Below are 11,623 nucleotides of genomic sequence, written 5' to 3' on the forward strand. Positions count from 1 at the left end.
TGCTAGGAAGGCCCACAGTTTCAGAAAAAGTGAATGGGGAATCTACTCTATAGCAGCAGCTTCGGAAATGAAAACTGGATTGTAAAAGTGTCTTACATTTCAACTAAGTGTTCAACATATATAAAATGGAATGCTTGCAGGAGTTTAACAGGATTAAACCAAGGATCATACCAAAATGACAGTTCCACTTAAAGGATGAATTGTAAAGTCACTAAAGTACAGAGGGAGGTCAAGCCACAGCAGGAGTTTATTGCTAAAGGATTGATGAAGTGACATTTTCCAATAAAGGGAGACAACAATCGTTTTGGAAAATAAAATCAGAAGTATATTCAGGGCTCATGGGAAAGAGTCAAGTAGTATTATCAGGAATCTTTTAAAAATCACAAACTATTTTATTTAATATGTGACCAAACATCTCAAAATATCCCTACTTAAATTCACAAATACAATCATGTATTAAGAAAACAGTACCCTCATTTTAGCCCATTAACAGGGTTAGTTGTTAATTAGTTCTGTGTTCCAAAAAATGAACAATAACTGAAAAATTATCTAATTAGTATGCACAAAAACTAAGCAACGTATTTTGCTTTGAAATATAAAAACAAAAATGGAAATAATTACAAAGGATGCAACTTACTAATTATGGACACATTTTACAGCATTTGTGTCTAAAGATTCAAGTATTACCTCTGCCTTAGGATTCCTGGGTAACTTTTCACTGACTTTTGAGACCCTGGGTAACTTTGCATAAAAACAGTCATTAAAAAAAAAAAAAGTTTCATTTAGGACTTTTTAGTTCAGAGTTTTAGGTGCTAAGGTGTATACCTAAATTGCCATCATCACCAATGAAATAATGAAGGTGAGAAGAGATGTATGAACATCACATAGAATCTACAGGAGATAACAGATGAATCCATACAAGGAAGTGAAGTGACTATCTCAAGGCCACGTTACTCTGTTAGCAAAACTGCCACTAGTTGAGTCAATTTCATTTGAAAAGGAAATCATGACTCTGAATCTAAAGGATTCCTTGTGCTGACTATTCTTGACCTTATTCTAATATTACAATACCTTGCAAATATTTTCTGTATGCATGGACTTTAATTTTAAACTACATGAGGATAGGACTGTAACAGTTCTGCAGAACTTATTTTCTTAGTTCACATCTGTATATATTCTTGTTAAAATGTGACTGCTTGTTTGTCCCACACTTCCTCAGGGGGACTTTCAAAGAGTTTTGAGCTACCTTGGAACAAATACAATACTCTGGGGATACAATATTAAAGAGTTATGTGTAAATGGGCATCCAAATTTTAGGTTTGGTTAACAGTACCTTCAATACTTTGTGACTAGTCTTGCAAAAATCCCCAGACATAGAGCCTAGGTTGTGGAGCGTATGTTTTCGCTGGCTTTACTGGTGGCTGCTTCTGGTCAAGGTCAAGACTTACTGATAACATAATCAGCAGAATAAATGGCAGCACAGATAATAACAAAAATCATCAAGCTCAACAAGGACTATGCAACCCATATTTGATATTAATACATTAAAGTGGAAATCTGTCATCTGAAACCCAAACACTTAAACCTTCTAAGTCGCTTTAAAGAATGAAACATTACTGAATAAAATATAAATTCCTCTCTGTACACTCAGTAAAGCAATTTTCTTTTTAAAAAGCATACAATTAGGGGACAAGTAGAAATATAAAAGAAAGATGGGCTATTCAAGCCACTTTTTCACCCAAAGAACATAAGAGGGCTACTTCCTCAGTTGATCTTACTCCTCAGGTATTATGTTTTGTTTTGTTTTTTCGCGCAACTTGGTCCCTTAGAAACAGCCAACTGCTTCATATGGGATTCGACAGAAGAAAAAGCAATGTGTTTCCTTATTAGAGGAAAACATTCTGCTGGACTCATGTGGGAACACTGTGTGTCTATTTTGTACAGTATGAATGATTTAAAGTCTTTTCAAGGGTAACTTTCACCCTACCTGCTGACACTGGGGCCATTGTTCCTTGTAAATCAGTAACTATCTACAGTCATCCTACCCTGGATTTATGATCTTGAGAAAGACATTTACCTTCTTGGACATTAGTTTCCTCATCTGCTAAAGGAGATAAATTTTCTTTAAGGTACCTTTTAGTGGTAACATTCTGTGATTCTAGGGAATACAGTTCAATGCATGGAATATATGTAAAAACATTTTGCTCAGTGAAAACTTAAATATTTGTATATTCTTATTCTCAGAGCCACTACCCTTGAAGAGTCTCTTTCTTCATCTCCTACTTCTTACCTCACCCAAAAGCTGCCCCATGGTCAGGGATATTAACTGTCCATTTGAGAATGCTCCATTATCAATACTTTAAAATTTGGTTATCATAACTTTTTTTAATTATAACCTCAGTTTCAATGTTGAAATATATAAAAAGCAAATAATTTGAGAATGTGACTCACTGTTAAAGGTATCAGCAGAGTTAGTGTTAAGTGATGACAAGTTTCCATTTCACCGGCTTACTTTTGCTGCATTAATTAACAACACCTGGATGACAAGATGTACACTGACTTCAGCGCTCACCCCAGCATACTGCATGATCCCATCGAATCGGAGCTACTCCTATTAGATAAATGAGCAGTACACATAGGCGCATGTTATAAAACATGAATCACGTAGAGCTGTGGGGTTTTACCAAGTGGTATGCGTGTGGCTTTGTTTATGTTTTTTTGTTTGTTTGTTTTACTGTGCAAAGATGGGAAATGCAGACTTCTCAATGACTAGGGTCCGAATAACTTTCCAAACAGTGCTTGAACCCTTACTTTAAAGTCATCCCATCATATTTTATAGCCACTGTTGCTTCCATTGTTTATTTTCATTTTTAAATGGTTTCCAGTTTTTTAAGTGTACAACCTGAAGTTTTGCTGGAAGTTAATAAATTCATTCATATCTTGAAAAAAAAGATATCAATGTAGAGGAGATCATTTAAAACCAACAACTGAACTCACAGATTTTTCAAAATGTGGGGGAGGAGGGGGGAAGATCAAAACAATATGTTTTCAGGCCAAATGGGTCACTTTTACTCATAATGTACAAATGTTTGTATTATGCCCAGGAACAGCAGGTATCTTGTAGAACAAAAAAATCAACTATAAAAGGATGAGTTGTAACAATTCATATTTTCTAGTCTCAAAACACAGTCTTTGATCCTTAGTATCAAAAGGACACTTGATTTTTGTATTGTATATTTTTCCTTTTTTTTAACCTTAGCTTCACTCTACTTTTGATGATAAAAACCTTTAAGATAATGATTTGTCATAGCCACAATCTGAAAGTATTCAATAACACACAAGAAGTACTTTGGATTAGATTTAGAATATTTTTAAAACACATGTGTCACCTAAGAAAGGCAATTTTTTTTTTTTTTAGAGAGGATAAAATGAAAAATTTGAAAAAGAAATTTTAAAGGAAATTCTTTTAGGATATGTAGGCAGAAAGGACTAACGCCTGTGTACTCTTCTTGGTGTTATTATTTTCTTAATGGGATTACACAATGTGCTGGGGTCACAATTAGAAGGTCCTTTAGATCCCCTGCAACCGTACATATAACTTAGTGAGCAGGGAGAACTATCAGCAAAATGGGATTCCAGGGCCTGGCTGCTCTCTCTCTCTTTTTTTTTTTTTTTTTTTTTTTTTTTGGGGACTGCATCGGCAGGCAGACTCTCAACCACTGCGTCACCAGGGAAGCCCAACATCTTCATTTTAAAAAATATTTTCTTTGATACACATATATTCATTGTAATGTTATCTAACAGTCTGTGTAGAATCATTGTATCTTTCCAAACAAAAACAATGCATGTCCTTGTCGGACAAAAGTATACTGAGTATAACAGGACAGTTATTAGAAATGGAATAGCTTCAGAAAATTTGTATTACGTATTTTCTACATTAAAATACATATTTTCTGCTTGGCTCATGGAATGGTTTCACTGATATAAAAAGTAAAAGATTTTAACATAATTTTAGGCAATTTCTTATTTAGTTTTGTTGCATAAGAAAGATAGTATCTGTCAAGTCAGGTCCATGAAACTGAATTATACTAAAAGATATACATTCTCTTCCTAACTAATTATAAAAGGAACCAAAACTCAAAAAAACCATATTTGTCATAAAAGATATGCATCCACACAAAATTTTGTAGTAAATCATCCTAGAGGATTATTGGAAATAACTTGAACTTCAGAAAGACTAAAATCAGAGCGAAGCCTGAGGTTTTCTTATGTTTTACCCATCAATTGGATATTTCCTCTATTTTCTATCAACAGAAACGAAAGTAATCTGGCTGTTTATTAATAGTAGGAGCCAATTTCTATTTCATCAGAATTTTATATAGTGCAAATAACTGACAGTATCAAGCGACTTTGATAAGAACACCTATAGGTACTTTCAATTAAGCCAAAACAGAGTATCACATTGACAGACTCAAAGGTAACCAGCGAGTTTGACTTTTACCAAATTTCACCCAATGCAATTCACCACTGAAGCGGCAAAGTACGCAACAGTGTCAGTGGGATGTGAGATAATGCTACTTGAAGTTTGCTTCTTTTTTGTGAAATAAAACCATGTATACAAAATTTCATTATTTCATATGAGAAATGCCTATGACCATATTAGAGATTATTTCAGAAATAATGAAGAAAAGGCAATCATTTTTGCACATCAATATTTTACTTGCTAATATATGACAGACACTGTTCTGCATTATGTATTACATTATGCTTGCATTGGTACCATAGTTTTTACCATTTAAAAAAATTCTCCATCCCTTTCCTTCAGTTTTACTCCAACTTTCTGCTCTTATCTTGTTCCTTTCCTATAGAACTTTACTACTTTATTACTCTATGAAGTAGTTCCTTGAGTTCATTTCCTAAAACAATGATCAGATTATAAAATTCTGAGGGCAGAGACTGTCTCCAATTCATATTTGTATCTATTCTACAGTAACTGTTATTTTATCTTGGAGAACTTAGGGCTTTATAGTTACATCAGTTTGCTTCTACTGCTTAAAGCATCTCCCAAAATAATGGTTTATAAAAAAATTATTCAGATTATATGGGGGGCTGGGATTTGGGGCTTGGTTAACCCAGGTAGTTCATTCTTCTGGTCCTTGCTGGGCTCACTCAAGTACCTGCAGTTAGCTTTCTAGGCAGTTCTGCCAGTTCTGACTGGGCTCTCACATGACTAGGATGATGACTACCTGACCCACGTGGTCATTCATCCACACAGCAGCCTATCTTAGATTAGTTCTCAGGGTAACAGTGAAGAGACCAGAAGTTTTCAAGACCTCCAGGGGCCTTAACTCCAAATTGGTACAACACTGCTTCTGCTTCATTCTCTTGGCTAAAACAAATCACAGCCCAGAGGAAGGGGACTGGAAAACAGACTCAACCTTTTCAAACAGGATCTGGGGAGTCACATCGGAAGGGCACAAGTACGGGAAGAGGAAGAATGTATGGTTATTTCTATAGTTTACCACAACAGTTTTACTATTTTTCAAGACAGCATGTCTATTATTTCATATATTTTTCTCAAAATAGGTAGTTTGAGAATTTACAACCATAAATGCTACTTAACATTTAATATGGAAATCTCAAATCATGCACTTAGAGAGCTGGATAGGAAATATATTTACTAAATCTTTCTTTTCAGATGAAAATTGATGCCTGACGAGCTTGCATGACTTGTATACAGTCAATGGCTAAATCAGCCCTAGAGACCAGGTCTCCTGATCTACTCCATTTCTTAGCAGACTGCACTACAACCGTGCTGATGTTAAAAAGTTATCTCTAATATTTATTTTCAGTTAGAAATATTTCAAAATATACTTATTTTAATGCCAACATATCTATCATTATACCATAGCTGGAATTTACTTAGAATTGACATATTTGATGGTCTTTTAAAAAAATTAATTATTCCCAAGGAGCCTCACTTTGCGTACTTGCTCACCAGACTTCTGTTGTCCTCATTCAAGTTTTTCAAATATGTGTATTAAACATTCAGATACAAGCTGCTAAACAGACACATAAGTGCTGTTTGATTTAAATGGCCCTAATTAATACTAAAATATAGTTAACATGCTATATATTGTAATTTTAAAGAAATTGTGTGAAAATGATAAATTATATATAAAAAGCTAAATATTAACTGCTTCCTTTATTCATCATACATTTTCAATGTCTCAGTATCTCTTTTCTATGAATTCTGTCAAAAATGAAAGTCAGATGATGTCAGTAAAAAGGAGAAACAGGCAATTTCTAAGCAAACTGCCATGTTTGCATGAGTAACTCCAGAGAGTATAGTATTTAAAATATCTAACATAAGAAAGTTACAGCAGTAAGCTCAATTATATAGATGAAAAATAGACAGCATCAATATGGACTAAAATTTTTTATTTGGAGCTCTCCAGAAATATGAAAGTAGGAAAAACCCAAGAGATCTACTCACTACTTCTAAATTACCAGAAGGAACTGTTTTGGCCAATCATTTATTTATTTATTCCTTTTTTGTCCATTTATATTTCCATTATTTCTTTTCAAAATCAACCGTAACCATACCTGGCCCATGTGCAAGGCATCTGAATGTCAGGGACTAATAAGATATGCAAATCACATGAAAGACTAAAAGATAATAATGATATCACCAGTTTACTGATGAACAGGTTGCCAAGGCTCTGAACTCTGAGTGTAAGGACTATGTTTATCTTCCTCCACAATGAATCTCTAGTGCTGAAGAACAAGAGCCAGGCTCATAGCAGAGATTGAAAGAAGGCTTACTGAATAAATAAGTAATATGACTAACACTAAGTATCATTCAAGATTACAACACATCAGGACTTCTCTGGTGGTCCAGTGGTAAAGAATCTGCCTTACAATGCAGGGGATGCAGGTTCAATCCCTGGTCAAGAACTGAGATCCCACATGCCACGGGGCAACTACGCCCGCGTGCCACAGCTACTGAGCTCACATGTCTTAACTAGAGAGACTGTGTGCCACAAACTACAGAGCCCACGTGCGCTGGAACCTGCACACCACAACTACAGAGCCCCAGATGCCCTGGAGCCCGCACATCACAACTAGAGAACAGAAAACCCACAGTCACAACTAGAGAGACACCCACACGCCACAACTAAAGATCCCGCATGCTTCAGTGATGATCCAGCCTGCTGCAGCTAACACCCGATGCAGCCAATAAATAAATAAATATTTTTTTAAACGAGATTACAACACATCACATGACTCAGTTTAGGAACTGGATTAAATCAAAATAAACATTTTTGTATTATTGTAACAAAAAACAACCTAAAAGTATTTTTCCTTTATAGTCATAAACACTCCAAGCTTAAAATTTCTTACTTTATTTATCAAAGAATCAGAAATTAATTACTAGACCTATCATTGAGAATGAGTATCTACTTTATTTTACAAATATTGTTATCACTCCTTTTCTCTATCAAAACGAAATAAATGTAATTTTAATAGTGAGAATAAATTCTAATACTTCAATTACATGAGCTGACTCTTACAATCAGATAGTCTGCAATATTATCCTTCTCTTCCATATTTGATGTATCTACTTCATGTGCTAAACAGGAAGGACCTCGCATGCTTACCCGAAAGTTATGAAGTCTTTTTCCATTTAATCCAAGTACAAATCTCTAGAGAAATTACCAAAGAAATTCAGCATAGCCAAACAGGTGAGAGTGAGAAAATAAATATCATAACTGCAATTAAAAGTAGAGTATTTAATGTACTGTAAAGGAGGGTGTGAATTAACTAGCTGATTTCAAACTGCTAAGTTAAATCTATATTATCTGTTTGCCTTGCAATAATTTAGAGTCTGCAATTGCCTGGCGGTCACCTTTGAGAAAGCAGAGAAAATCAATACATTTCACTATAAGTTAAGTAGTGTCATTCACCTCTATTAAATAAGGCCTTCATGAGTTAAGGGAAAAACACACACACACGACAGAACAACCAAGACCAGAAATGATTTTTTTTGGTTTGAGGATACACATTCCTTATATAATTCTTCCTAGCTAACAAAATATTTCTGACATCCTCTGACATGATGTAGGGGCGAAACTAGCAGGGCTTCTAGTCATGGTGCTAACATTAGGGTGGTATTTCCAGGGGTAGAAATGGTAATCCAAAGTTTAGGAATAGGAAACCTGAAAGGATTAATTGAAAATTTTGTCCTAGGAAATCGGGAGGATCAGAGGAGAAGGAATCTGACAAGAACATCTATATAGCCCAGAGAATGGGCATAGCATGAGTAATGAAAGACTAGGTCAAAATGATCAGAAGCCAGGTAGATCTTGCATCAGAGTCAAGAAAGATGATTAATAATAAATTAATTACTTATTTGGATTCAACTAAGCTCTTATAACAAGGCAGCCCTTGTGCAAAACTGGGCAGACAGAACAATGAACAAAGCTTAAATGTTAACTCTCCCAAAGTTTTCACTCTTATATTAGTGAAGTTCACACAAAGTCCTGCGGAATTTTGATTGCCACAATACAAGATATTGAAATGCTGAATTAAATTCAAATCCTAGTATGTAGTTTCGTTATAGAAATCCCACTTTCACAGTAGAGCTTTCTGAGACTTGGAGTCCGGCTACTTTCTTTAAATATGCTAATGAACTCGCCCTCATAGTTCTATTCATTGAAAATTAATTACAATAGAGTTCGCTCTGACAAAATACATGCTACACTCTGGAAGCCTTAATTTATTCTGTTCAGAACCACACTTATTATCAACAGACTGACTTTTTCAATGACTTTGGATATGTGGTGATAATCTACGGCAGAATATTTTCACAAATCCATTAAAATTTAAAAACATTTTATTCTGACTATAAATGGGAAAATGGACTAATTGATTCAAAGTAAGGTAATGGGATTTGTGCTGTAGTTAAGTCACAGAACTTGGATCTAAAGAGTTCTTCAGTTAATTCCTAACTTATCTATTTAGTTTGGAGTGCAAATGAAAACTGGTCAAATCTCTTTATAGCAAAATTCTTGCTTGTAGCTGCAAAGCAACAGCACATTCTTTGGGAAGACTGCATAATTAGAACCAAACCCTTAAGCTGTCAGATGCTCATCATATCACTTTGTATGTGTTATGGGAAAGCCAGAGAAGATATCATAATTTTTTAAAAAAATTAAGTCTGTGGAAAGACAAAGTGACTCAAGTGGAAAACACTCAGCCCATTCTCACTGAATACAGACATGAAACAACCAGAATCCCCATTTATAGTGATATGCTGGAAGAGGTTGAAGCCAAACCATAAAAGTCCCAAGAGACAAGAAAAATAGTTTTCATTAAAGCCAACAAAAGAAACAAGGTTTTATTTTTTTCTTTAAGGAAGACGACTGATAAATTAAAATTTAATAAGATAAGCAAAATAAAACAAATAACAAGGTGGGAAAAATTATTTGCCACTTATATCACCACAAAGGATGGATATCCCAGATATATAAGAAAATAAAGAAGAAAGAATAAGAATAGAGAAGAAAAGTGCCAAAAATGCCTCAGAAACTCTGGATGGTTCAAATGAAGAGAAACACAAACATCTCTCAACCATCTGAAAATATGTTCAACTTTACCCACGAAAAAGATTAATGCAAATTAATACTTTGCTAGGACAGCTTTTCTCACCTATCAGATTGGCAAAATTCCAAAAGCCTGACAACATACCCTGTTGCAAAGCTGTGGGAAATAGACTTTTCATACTTTGCTGATGGGAATACAAAATGCTAAAACTGTTGAGGAAAGAAATTTGGCAATACCTACAAAAATCACATATTCATTTACTATTTGATGAAACTATTACACTTCTAGGAATCCATCCCAAAGGTAAAATGGCTAAAATACTAAAAAGATATACAAACCAGGCTATTAATCACAGCAAACATATAAATGGGATACTGACCTATCAATATACTATATACCTGAGAAAAAAATGAGGAATACGGTTGAAAACAACTGAGTATTCTTTAGGATGTATTGTGAAGTGAAAGGAATCAAAATAGAGGAATACGTGTAGTATGCTCCATATGCATACATCTATTATCTTTTATCTGAAGAAAGCAATTGGAAAAATGAACTGTAAAATAAAAGTTACGTTTTAGGAAAGGGAAGGAGAAAAATGGAGGAAACAGAAATAGAAGCCAGACCTTTATAATATATATCTCTTGTTTAGTAGACTTGACTTTGGAACTATGTGCACATTTTACATAATTATTCTACAAAAAGTAAAAACAGCTTCTAAAAATTAAAAGTGGCATGGATCCAGCTGTCAGCATAAGCACATAGGGAGAAATTGTTTAATTTTTCTACACACCCTAGTAGAATATACGCCTCTGGAGAAAAGAACTGTACACACATAAATAAATAAATCAAAATGTCCTCTGCATCGGCAGGTGGACTCTCAACCACTGCGTCACCAGGAAAGCCCGATATTTTTCTCTTTTTGACTTACTTCATTCTGTATGATGGTCTCTAGGTCCATCCACGTCTCTGCAAATGACCCAATTTTGTTCCTTTTTATGGCTGAGTAATACTCCAATACACACATAAATAAATAAATCAAACAAACTCATTCCAGCAATCATATTTTTAGCAATTATGTTGATATTTTTATATATGATATGACATAAAGAAAATGAGTAACTTCATTGTTAATTGGAATTTTCACCATGATTAAACAGCAATGTGATACAAGGTGGAAATTATATGTACCACATCTTCTTTATCCATTAGTCTGTTGATGGGCATTTAGGTTGTTTCCATGACCTGGCTATTGTAAACAGTGCCGCAATGAACATTGGGGTGCATGTGTCTTTCTGAATTATGGTTTTCTCTGGGTATATGCCCAGTAATGGGATTGCTGGGTCATATGGTAGTTCTATTTTTAGTTGTGAGGTTTTTTTTAAATTTATTACTTTTATTTTTGGCTGTGCTGGGTCTTTGTTGCTGTGCATGGGACCAGTAATCATATTTTTAGCAATTATGTTGATATTTTTATATATGATATGACATAAAGAAAATGAGTAACTTCATTGTTAATTGGAATTTTCACCATGATTAAACAGCAATGTGATACAAGGTGGATGAGAATAAGTGAAAACTTGATTTGGAAGTATCACTGTGAACTCGTAATTTACATTAAAATTAAAAAATACACTATGCTTGTACACTGAAAATCCCAGAAATGAAGACAAAACCAAACACCAATAAGCACCCATGGTGTGTAGATGGATTTTTTTCTTTGAATTTAATTTTATTTATTTTTTTATATGGCAGGTTATTAGTTATATATTTTTAGTTATATATTTTATACATATTAGTGTATACATGTCAACCCCAATCTCCCAATTCATCACATCACCACCACCACCACCACCACCCCCGCCGCTTTCCCCCTTGGTGTCCATACGTTTGTTCTCTACATCTGTGTCTCTATTTCTGCCTTGCACCAGTTCATCTGTACCATTTTTTCTAGATTCCACATATATGTGTTAATATACGATATTTTTCTCTTTTTTTTGCGGTACGCGGGCCTCTCACT

This window comes from Neophocaena asiaeorientalis, unplaced genomic scaffold, assembly GCF_003031525.2.
Source record: "Neophocaena asiaeorientalis asiaeorientalis breed wild unplaced genomic scaffold, Neophocaena_asiaeorientalis_V1.1 scaffold613, whole genome shotgun sequence".
NCBI classification, from domain to species: Eukaryota; Metazoa; Chordata; class Mammalia; order Artiodactyla; family Phocoenidae; genus Neophocaena; species Neophocaena asiaeorientalis.